The sequence below is a fragment of the Phacochoerus africanus genome, chromosome 7, assembly GCF_016906955.1.
Source record: "Phacochoerus africanus isolate WHEZ1 chromosome 7, ROS_Pafr_v1, whole genome shotgun sequence".
NCBI classification, from domain to species: domain Eukaryota; kingdom Metazoa; phylum Chordata; class Mammalia; order Artiodactyla; family Suidae; genus Phacochoerus; species Phacochoerus africanus.
This window is the reverse complement of record NC_062550.1, coordinates 3,467,910-3,480,017: the sequence shown is the minus strand read 5'-3', so window position 1 is coordinate 3,480,017 and position 12,108 is coordinate 3,467,910.

Here is a 12,108-nt window from a genome sequence, read left to right as displayed (position 1 = left end):
AGCTTTGAAGGGAAGCTCGTGGCGAGGAATCCAGGTGACCTCTAAGAGCTGAGCGCTCTTAGAGAAAGGATGGAGGCGGATGCCCCCATTTACTGGAGGAAGCTGGATGGGGTGGAGATGAGGTGGAGAGGCATGGGGCCATGACTTTCGAGGTTGGGGCCAGGACGGAGTCGGGAGGACACTTGGGCTGATCCTTGGAGGGTTACATGGACGTGACCCACCTCATGGAAGTTCATCTGGTGTCTGGAAATAACTACCATTCAGGAGAAGGCCACGTCCTTGCCCACTTGGCAAGCAACGGTCTTGGCTTCGCCCGGGACACAGGAGGTCCCCAGGATGAGAGGTTTCCAGTGCTAACCAGATAGTCCCAGGCGAACTAGGTTGGTGGCCTAGATAGAAGAGCTCTTTTTCTCATTGCTATGGAGGAAGAACCTTCTATCAGCAGCGGCAAGGACCTGATCCATGAATTTTCTAGTGGAAGGATGTCGCCTATGACCCAGGATATTTTTTTTCTTTTCACGGACACATCTGCAGCATATGGAAGTTCCCAGGCTAGGGATCGAATCAGAGCTACAGGTGCCGGCCTACACCACAGCCACAGCAATGCAGGATCCAAGCCATGTCTGCGACCTACACCTCAGCTCATGGCAATGCTGCATCTTTAACCCACTGAGCAAGGCCAGGGATCCAACCTGCATCCTCAGGGACACTGTACCGGGTTCTCAACCCACTGAGTCACAATGGGACCTCCAAGACCCAGGACTTTTCACTTTTTATCTAGTTTTCCCTGTGCAAACACTTTCTCCTCCTTCTCTTCAAAGATCCATAATACTCAGAAGCCCCTTGAGACAGAGGGGGCAGAGATGGACAGTGAGTATGAAAGGGAAAGCTTCCATATCAGCACTTGGGTGGAAACAGTGGGAAAAAATAACCTCCACTGTAATACACACCACAATTTGCAGAAGGCAGTCAAAGCCTTACTCAGAGGCAAATGCATTGCCTTGAGATTAAGAATTTTTATGGAGTTCTCTTGTAGGCAGTGGGTGAAGGATCTGGTGTTGTCACTACAGTGATTATATCACTTCTGTGGCACACATCCGATCCCTGTCCCAGGAACTTCCACATGCCATAGGCATGGCCAAAAGAAGAGAATTTTTATAAGTAATGTATTAGTTCAGGATTCAGCAAACTTTTACGGAAAAGTGCCAAATACGTATTTTAGGCTTTGCCAGGCCACGTGCAGTCTCTACCATGTAGTCTTTTTTGATGATGACTTTTTAAATTTTTTTGACAACTCTTTAAACATGTAAAATCCATTTTTAGCTTGGGGGTTTGGCTCTTGGCCGTAACTTGCTGACCCTGGTATTAGTCAGGACTTTTTCCATTGCCAATGCCAGGAGCCAAGCTGTAAGCAATAAAAAAGAGAAACAGTTGAGTCACATAACTGAAGAGTCCATGGGCGGTGTAGCTTCAGGCATAGCTGGATCTAGGACTCAGATAAAATAACCAGTGATTTCTGTCTCTCCTTCTGTCAATTCTGTCTACCTAGAAGTTAGTCTCAGTCCCAGGCAGGCCCTCTCCATGCACTGACCACTCACTGCTCCAGGCTTCCTCCATGCAGCTTGACAACCAAAGAAAATGACTCTCTTTCCCAGGTTCCAACACGGTTGCAAGATTGACTGTCATTGCCTTTGACTGGCCTGGCTTGGGTCACATGCCTCTCCTTTCACTGGTCACTCTGGCTGGAGAGGGAGCCCTGGCCTGGGACTTTGAAGCAGGTTGGGGTCATTCCATTTCTCAATGCATTCAGATGGCATGGACTGAGAAAGGCGCAGAAGGGGCACCGTGAGGAAAATGGAAGAAGGGGGTGAATGGTGGGCAGGAAGAGTAACCAGTGTCCACACACACTTAAAGTTCTGTGTTTAACAAACACTCGGATAGACAGCCACTGTTCATTAATCCATTTACTCCTCACGACAGCCCTGGGGGGGGAGGGGTGGTATTATCACCTCCGTATACAGTTGAGGGAACCGAGGCATAGAGGCTTAGGGTCTTACTCAGGGACCTGAGAGCGATCCAGTCTTGGAAACTGACTTTAGCCTGTTCCATCAGTAGGCCAAAAGAGAAAGGCCACAGGCTCATCTCCAAAGACGCCAAAAAGACAGTGAAAAAACAATTGAAGATTCCTTCCTGATTTGAAAAAAAAAGACCCTGTATCGAGTCACTTATGATGGAACATGATGGAGGCTAATGTGAGAAAAATACATATGTGTGTGTGACACAGTGGGTCACTTGGCTGGGCAGTAAAAATTGGTAGAACACTGTGAACCAACTATAATGGAAAAAACTAAAATCACTTAAAAAAATTTTTTTTAAGGAAAAAACCAAACCTATAACAAACAGAAACTTAGAAAACCTGGACCAGAGCCTGCTTCCTTAGCATGACAGGGAGTTCCCGGACTTCACCGTCGCCCTCTCCCCAAAGCCAGCTTTCCGGCCCTTCGCATTCTGGTCCCTTGACATGTGCTCTTAGCGCCATTCAGCCTGGAGCCCAGGCGAGAGTCTGCCGTCAATGATTTGGTCCTACCTCTGTGCCTTTTCCGTGCTGTTCCATGCTGTTCCCCATCCAGGATTCCCTTCCCTTTCCTTTCCACTACTAATGACAGCCCGACTCTGACCACTGATCTCTTGAGCCCTTAAGCTAGATCAGGCCACAAGGGCACCAAAAGCCAGCTCAAGACCTCAGACCTTGTCCTAGGCAAGGGCCAAAGCCTGTGCGCTTGGTTGCCTGAGTGAGCTGGGGTTTCTCAACAGTGGCACCATGGACACTCAGGGCTGGTCCGTTCTGGGGGTGGGGGTGTGCTGGGCACTGTAGGATGCTCGGCAGTGTCCCTGCCCTCCACTAGAGGCTGGGAGCACCTCCCGCCATTGTGGCAACCCTACGCGTTTCCAGAGGTTCTAATGAGAACCAGGGCTCTGAGCTGCAAGGTGCGCACCTTTGGGTGTGGAGGATGCGGGTTCGGCCCATTCTTTGCTTGGACAATCCCAGGACGTGGGCTATAATGGTCCAGGCTCAAGCTGGGTCACAGACATGTTTGAGCTCCTACTTGGTGGAAGTAGAAGAGTCCAAATAAGCAATGTCCTTTATTTATTTATTTATTTATTTATTGAGTCTTTTGAGGGCTGCCTGGTGGCATATGGAGGTTCCTAGGCTAGGGGTCTAACTGGAGCTGTAGCTGCCGGCCTACACCACAGCCACAGCAACGCGGGATCCAAGCCATGTCTGCGACCTACACCACAGCTCACGGCAACGCTGGATCCTTAACCCACTGAGTGAGGCCAGGGATCGAACCTGCGTCCTCATGGATCCTAAGTCAGATTTGGATCCGCTGTGCCAAGACAGGAACTCCGCAATGTCCTTTTAAACCAGTGATGCGGCATCTGCGTTCTCTCTGCCCACCTTCCACAGACGCTGGCCGGGCCCATGGCCACACTCAGCTACAAGCACTGGGGACCCTGACTGGGGCCTGGGTGTTGCTGGGGTCGGCTTCCACTTTATAGGACAGGTGGGTACACAGACCAGAGCAGGGGGGAAGGGAACAGTGGGTTTGGGGGGCAATTGGCAGTCCCTCTCAGGCCTTTAGTTATTATCATTTTTCATGCCTCTTAAGCCAAGTGTATTCTTTAGAAAACTGGGCTGAGTCACTCGCTTTCCCAGCCTCTCTGGGAGTGACCGGCCCGTCATTTGGGGGAGGGGAAGCTCCTTTCTGAACCAGGGACTCATCCTTAAGATCCTGGATTAACTGTCTGAACTGTAATTGCATCCGCAGCCACAGTAGGCAGAAGTTCCTGTTCCAGGGATCAAACCTGCACCACAACAGCGACCCAAGCCACCACAGCAGCCGGATCCTTAATCTGCTGAGCCACCAGGGAGCTCCCATAACCCTTTAGACTCTGGTCCCAGCCATGCTCCTCTCCAAACCCACTGCATGACATCCTCGCACCCTACCCATCCGGTTCCTATGGGCCCCTCTAGGCTGTTGGTCTAGGCGGTGCAGTCCCAGCCCCTTAGCTCAGTGCAGGTGACCTTGAACCCAGGGTCAGGTCCTGCAGGACCTGGCTAGTCATCCACTGGTCCTACGTACGCCACTCAAAACACACACAGTCCTTCAGGCCAATCACTGCTCTGGTTTCCATGTCCTTTCTTCTTCAAAAGCTTTTCTCCCCCACTACAGCGGCCCCGATTAGGTGTGACAGCTGATTAGGGCAAAACTCAAAAAGTGCCGTGCTCCAACAAAATTAATGTGTATTTTTCTTTCCCATAAAAGAAGTCTAGAAGCAGGCAAACCAAGATGATGTATATTATCTAGGACTCAGAGTCCTACCAGCTCACTGCTCTGCCTTCCTGAGCATGCATTCCTTTACTTTAGACTCCAGAATGGCTGCTGGAGCCCTGCCATCACATCTGCTTTCCAGGCTGTGAGATGGGAAGAGGGCCAAAGAAGAGCAGGCCCCTCCCTCTTCTCAATTCCCATTGGCCAGAACTTGGTCACATGGTCAGACCTGGCTGCAAGGGAAGTGGGAAATGTAGTCTTTTGGCTGGGCTGCAGGAGGCCCAGGTAAACCTGGTGCTCGGTTACCAAGGCAGACGGGGAGGTGGATACTGGAGCACAGCATCACTGACTTCTCCCCACCCCGTGGTCTACTCAGATGGCCTCATCCTGGATCCACTGAGCCTGTGGGCCACTGATTGTCCCAATAATCCTCCCGAGGGGCTCACGTGGGTCCCAGCTTGCAGCTGGATCCAGAAAGTGTGTGCTGAAGGGAAAAGGAGCGAGTACCCCCGCACACCCCCCCAGCCACCCCTGTTCCCAAGGAGGGTGTTGAGACAGACCCACTTCAGGCTGATCGGGCAGAGCCGCCGACACAGGGCCGGGAGGTGCAGGCGAGGCCTCGGTGTCTAAGGCAAACACCTTCATGTCTCCTCGTCGTCACTCCGCCACAGCCTTTCAGGTCGTGCATTTTTCATGCCACTTAAGCCAAGTGTATTCTTTAGAAAACTGGGCTGAGTCACCCGCTTTCCCAGCCTCTCTGGGAGTGACTGGCCCGCCATTTGGGGGAGGGGAAGCTCCTTTCTGAACCAGGGACTCATCCTTAAGAACCTGGATTAACTGTCTGAACTGTAATTGCATCCGCAGCCAGAATCCTATTTGCCAGGTTGGTCTCCTAAAAGCAACGGGGCATTTGTTCTTTGTCTTGGGCACCAAGAGCCACGGCCCCAGGGCCTGACCACTGACCTCAGGGACGCCTGGGAACCTGCATTCGTGCCCCACGTCCCTGTGACTCATTCACACAGACGTTGACTCATTGCTTTAAGGGTGGGAAGGCCGAGGCTCAGAGGGGAAGGGACAGCCAGGGCCACCCAGTGACCCAGCAAAGACTGGAGCACCCAGCACCCAAGGCCTCTCAGCTCTCACTGACCAGGGCCTCTTGCGCTGCCCCCACTCCTGTGTCTGCAGCTAGCAGAGCCAGCCTCCCACCCAGGGGCTTCGGGTCCCGGCCCGATCACCCGGACTTCCTTGCCCTCACCCGTCCCACTGCGCAGGGCCCGGCAGACCCAGATGCCACAGACGCCCCTCATCTGCCCTCAGACCACCAGAGGGCAGCACTCGGAGGGTCAGGGCAGTCTCCCGAGCCAGCGCAGTAAACACCTTGGTATCTGGAAAGCCTCAGGCCTCTGTTTGCTCAGCTGTGAAATGGGAGGTGGTCACCAAGGCTGAAGCCCTGAGCAGCCCTGGTGCCCTGTGACCTCCTTATCACTGGTGGCGTCCCCGACATGGGGAGTGGGTGACTGAATGAATGAACCAATGAAAGAGGTGATGGACCTGCCTGGGGATTCTCAGCTCTGCTTCCCTCCTGGGCACCTGTCACACGCCCCCACCACCACCCCCGCCTCCACTCCAGGTCTCAGGGAGGGAGACACTTGCACAGTGTGCTTGTTCAGACCTGGGGGCACCTGGAGGCTCCCAGCTGGAGAACTGGCTTGGACCCGGCTCCCCAGGGATCCCCCGGAACTCCCCAAGGCGTCATGCCCAAAGGGGCATCAGGAGAGGGAGGTCACAGAGGCTTAAAGAGACACATGTCGGCTGCACCTGAAACAGGGGCCGTGGCTGGGTGGCCGGAGGGTCCCTCATAGCTGGCTCTTCGGTTCACGGTGAGCAAGTAGAAAGTGCTGGAGATGCGGGCTGTGGGCACCAGGCTCTGTGATCGGAGCCTCAGCCTCACAATTCCCTGGTGGCCTAGTGGTTAAGGGCCCAGCATTGTCACTGCTGTGGCTCACGTTCAATCCCTAGCCTGGGAACTTCCACATGCCTTGGGTACAGCCGAAAAAAAAAAAGATTGGTATGAGCTTCAGCCTCCTTACCCATGAAATGCCACTGCCTCATTTGACCCCCCGAGCGGGGCCTAGCGCACACTAAGTGCCCCAGGAAACGAGAGGCATCTGGCCTGTGAGTGGCACTCACTGCAAACACTAGGGCTCTTCCGGGGTGCTTGTGACACGGAAGCTGCTCTGCTCTGCGACCCCTCCCCTTTCAAGGATCTGTGCCCAGAAGAGGGAGCAGGTGGCACATGGGGATGGCAGACCCGCCCCCACCCTCTTCCCCCAGGCAGGCAGCTGGACCCCTGTGGAGGCGCAGCGGGGGATCCAAGCCAGGGTCCAAGACCGCGGGACCCCCACCCGCACCCTTGCTGAGACCGTGGGGGGAACTTGGCTCCTCGGTCCCACTGCATGTCCCTTTGCACCACTTCCCTGACTCTTGAGCCACCCCTCAGCCCCCTGCCCTCCTGGCCTGGTGGGCAGTGGACATAAACAGGCCGCCAGGGGGGGCTGGGCTTGGGGGCCACGCTCAGTCTCCCCCCCCCACCTCTGCACATTGCACCTGTGCCACGCAGACCCCTCTGCCTGGAAGACTGGTTCCTTGACTGAATGCCTGGCTCCTTCTTCACGGCTGCCCTCCTCCAGGAAGCCTTCCCTGAACGCCTGCATCTGATGCCAGCCTCCTGGAGCTCCCACAACCCTCGGCTTCTGTCTGTTTCTGGAGCATCTGCCCTGGAGCTCAGGGCCACCCGATTTCTTCCTCGGGGGCTGGGACTCTTGCAACATCCCCCTCAGGAACTGCAGACAACCCGGGAAAGATTGTAGGGGGCGGGAGTCAGCCTGGGCCAATGAACATGCCTCAAACTCACACATCTGTGTCCTGGCTGGTGGAAGAGTCTGAACACCGTCTTCTCTCGGGGCTGGGCCCGGAGGAACTGAAGCCTGACCCAGGAGAGGAGAGGGCCCACAGCTCACGGTGGCGGCTGGGTGGACTCGAAACTGACTCACACCGGGTCTTCGGTCCTGCCCACGAGAATAGAGGGGGCCCTGCGGGCCGCCAGGTGAGCAAAGCGAGTATATTCCTGGGATGGTTTGACACACAGGGTCCACCTGGCACACACATCTTTCTCTGGCCCACAAAAGGAACTCTTCTGATCGAATATTTTTTTCTTTCTTTTATTTATGTATTTAAAATTTCTTTGACGTTTTAATTCTTTTTTAAAAAATAGCTTTAGTAACTTAGAAGTCACGGACCATACAATTCACTCTTTTTTTTTTCTTTTGGCCTGTGGCATGCAGAATGTTCCTAGGCGAACCCATGCCACAGCAGCGACACCACCAGATCCTTAACCACTAGGCCACCAGGGAACTCCTGGTCGAATATTTTCTTTTCTCTTTCTTCTTTTGAGGGCCGCACCTGCCGCATAAGGAAGTTCCCAGGCTAGGGGTAAAATCAGAGCTGCAGCTGCCAGCCTACACCACAGCCACAGCAACATGGGATCCTTAACCCACTAAGAAGGGCCAGGGATCGAACCCACATCCTCAGGGATCCTAGTCAGGTTTGTTAACTGCTGAGTCACAACGGGAACTCCTGGTCAAAATTTAAGAGCCCAGAGAAATGGGCGCAGACTTGATGAGGCCCTGGCACTCCCACTACGCCCCTGGAACCCGGGGCCGAGGTCGGACACGCATGGAGAAGACCAGAGTCAGGGCGCGAGCAAAGGAGCCTGCTCTTCTGTCCCAGCAGAGAGGCTGTGGGCCAGTTTGCAGCCTCTCTGGACACGTGTCCTCACTCATCTGGGACAGAGGCTCATTCATGGGCACTGGTGACAGCAAGAGAAGAAGGGGAACCCCTGACTGTGTTTGATGGGCTGGCCCTGCTGCCCAGGCCCTGGGCCCAGAAGGAAACTGGGTGTTCTGTGCTCCAGGACACGTGCCCCAGAAACTGACAAGAGCCTGGGGCCGTGGGAGCTTCGGGGAGGCCTGCACCTGACAGGGGTGTTCAGGGAAGGCTTCCTGGAGGAGGGCAGCCATTGCTGAGCCCTGGAGGACAAGACCACAGACTGTCCAAGAAACGATCTCAGAGACCAGCCTGAGTGAAGGCTCGGAGATAATGCAGGCACCTGCCTGCTCAGCAGAACGCAGAGGCCAAAGACCGGACCTCCACTCCGGCACTGGGCAAGTGGCTTCCATTCAAAACTTCACTGGCTTGGGAGTGCCTGTCATGCCTCAGAGGTAATGAACCTACCACCATCCATGAGGACACGGGTTCAATCCCTGGCCTCGCTCCGTGGGTTAAGGATCCGGCATCGCTGTGAGCTGTGGTGTAAGTCGCAGGCACAGCCCGGATCCCACATAGCTGTGGCTGTGGTGTAGGCCAGCAGCTACAGCTCTGACTCGACCCCTGGCCTGGGAACTTCCATATGCCTCGGGTGTGGCCCTAAAAAAAAAAAAAAAAAAAAAAAGTTCTGGGGGTTTGATCTGCAAAATGGGGTGACAATGTGACAATGCCTGCCCACCCCCAAGGGAGCCTGCATGTACCCCACCCTCACCAAACCTACTTGCCCTCAGCCCCTAACCCCAGCTCCCACCACCCCCTCCAGCCACACAGACCACCCTAGGAGACCCCTCATGCTCTATTTTAGGCATTGCCTAGGTCTCCCGCCCTCAAACCTTCACCAGAAGTCTCCTGAAACCCCTCTTCACCCCAGTGAAGGGACTAGCACCTCCTCCAGGGCGCCCTCCAGGTTGTCCCAGAAAGCCTTAGATGCTCCCCTCTCCCACCGGTCCCCACAGCCCCTTTGCCCTCCCATTTCACCTAGGTGGCACCGCGCTGTCTGTCTCTGGCCCTCCAGGAGAAGCCTCTGGGCAGATCCTGGATGAGGACTTGTCTGCACTTGTTGAGTCCGGAGGGGTGCCTTGGCCATGACCACGTGGCCGGGACTCCTGTGGGCTGCCCAGCGATGGCCACTGAGCAGGCTGCCCTGGCCAGTGGGGGTGTGGGGGTGACGGTGCTGTGATGATCATGGAGCCGATGGCGGGGTCCTTCAGGGAATAAAAGGAAGGGAAATCTCTTCTCCGCACGCAGGGTCCAGTTTTGAACTTGGATTTGTCCACTCACTTTACTGTCTCCGCACGAGCTCCGCCCACTTCCGCCTCATGCTCCCAGGCGGTAATGGGGGAGGTTGAGGGGGGTGTTGGGGGCTGTTAGGTGACCCAGTTATTCTGGAAGCGTTCTGCCCCCGATTCTGACGGGGGCACTTCTTTCCCCAGCAAGCGGTTGGATGTCCCACAGTTCAAGTCACTGCTGGCACGGTCTACCCAGAGGTGACATCGGAGCCCACAAGTGAGGGGGCCCCCACCCTACGAGACCACCCCACCCTACCAGTTGCAAGTCCAGGTTGTCACCAGCGCTTGATCTGCTGGCTCTAGGTCCGAGGTTCCAACCACACCCTCCTCCTTGGGCGGGATGAATTTGCTAGAGCAGCTCGCAGAAAACCCTTCAGCTGCTCGATCACGGGTTGAAATAAAAGGACCCAACTCGAGAACATCGGATGGAAGAGGGGCCCGGGCGCGGTGTGGGGGAGGGCCGGGGGGGGGCTTCGTCAGCCCAGTTCTCGGACCCTATCCTTTCTGGGTTCCTGGGGAGGCACTAAGACTTCGGCATGGTTGCTTAATGGCAACGATTAAATTATTGGCCACTGACAGCGGATTCAACCTCCAGCCTCCCTTCCCTCCCTGCAGGTGGGATGGGGTGGAGGTGGGACTGGTACTTCTCTTCGCTCATTTGATTGGTTCATCTGGTGACCAGCCCCCATCCTCAGGTGCTCTCCCCAAGGTCCTCTCATTAACATCACAAAAGACCCTCTTTGAAAATTCCAAAAGGTTTTGGAGCGCTTTGCCGCCAGTGAGGATGAGACAAAGACCAAACATACCTTTCTTTTTTTTAAATTTGTTTATTAAAGTCTCCTTGATTTACAGCGTTCTGTCTAACAGATATTTCTCATCATACATCTCAAATCGCCCCTCCCAGCTCCACCTGAGCCCTGGGGCCCCTTTGCTCTGTGCTGGAGGGAAGGGGTCTCCCCTCTGGGGCGGGTGGAGAGGTGGGAGGCCCTGAGCCCTGTAGGCGACCCCAGCCCGCCCGCCCCCAGGGCGCCCTGGCCGAGGACGGCCTGGCCTGAAGACAGAAGTGAGCGGGAGGAGATGGGGTCCTGGGGTCGGAGGCCTGGGGACATCTCCCTCCCTGGCCTCGGGGTCCCATCGGTGACTGTGGGGACGGTAACAAAGTCCGGGAGAAGTCAGAGGTCTCCGCCCCTCCCCCACCCCGCCCACTGTGCTTCCCGCCCTTGTCCCCCAGGACTCACGTGGCCAGGTCTCTGAACCCAGGCAGCCCCCGGTCCCCCCAGGTCTGGGTGCCTCCTGAGTCCCGACCATCCTCAGCAGTTCCACCAGAGGGCGCTTTGCGACCAGGAAAGGATGTGGCCGTGGTACCCGCGGTGCGGAAGTAAGACACTGGAGGGAGAGACACATGGAGGCCTGTGACCCCGGCAGGTCCCCCCGAAGAGGACCTGGGGGGCTGCGGGGAGGATGCTTGAGAGCCTGGGGAGGGCTTGGGTGCATCACCCCAGGCGGGGAGACCTAGGTCCGACGGCCCCGGGGAGAGATGAGGAAAGGATTTGAGTGTAGGGTCCCCAGGGGCCTCAGAGGCCACTTACGGCCTCAGAATTGCCGTCTGGGCGGTTGGGGGTGGGGGCACAGAACGGGCCACAGCAGAGGCCAGCCCAGGCCAGGGGCTGGGTAGGCGTGGTGGGCGGGTCACCCTTGTGCTTTTCCATTCTCGCCTGGCGGACGGCGGAGTTTCCGTTTGCCGCCAAGGGACCGGCTGCTGTGGCCGTGGGCGTGGGCCTCGGCCCTGCTCTCTGTGTCCTGGGAAACGCCCCGCAGGGGGCCTGCAGGTCACAGACCATGCCTGGCTTTGAGGACACCAAACTGCTGTCCACAGCGACCGGTAAGGTCACCCCATCGCCAGGGCCCCAGTCTCTCCTCTCCTGCTATTTTCCCTTCGGCTTTATTATTATGAGTCCTTTAGCCTCCTGGTGGCCTGACGGGATGTCTCACGCTTCACGTCTTTCGATGGCGAATATACCCTGAGCTCTGCCCTTTGAGGAGCTCAGCGTCGGGGGAGACAGCCCAGAGCCAACCTACACCCCCGGTGTCAAGGGCAGCCACAGAGGCAGCGGGTAGGGAGAAACGGGTACCTCCAGGAAGCTTCCAGAGGCGTGAGGGCCAGGGTGAGCTGGCCAGCAGAGCAGGTGCGGGGTCTAACGTGCTCCAGAGTAGGGGGGCGCCCAGGCAGGGTGGCCCCCCCAGACACTCACACAGAGACACGTCCACACACACAAACTCAGACACACAGAGACACACACGGAAACACACAAACACAGACGCGCACTAAGACATACAAACTCAGACACGCAGAGACACACTCACACAGAAACAAACACAGACATACTCAGACACACACACAAGCTCAGATACACACTCAGACATAGACACCCAGAGACACACACTCAGACACACACCCAGAGACACACACACACACACACCCTCACTCTCTGAGGACTGGGGACTGTGCTATGTCCCAGCTCACTCACTCAGCCGTCCTATGTAGCCACATCATGAGGCCGTCTAGGTACCAGCGTCCCCACTGAAAGTTTCTCGGAGCT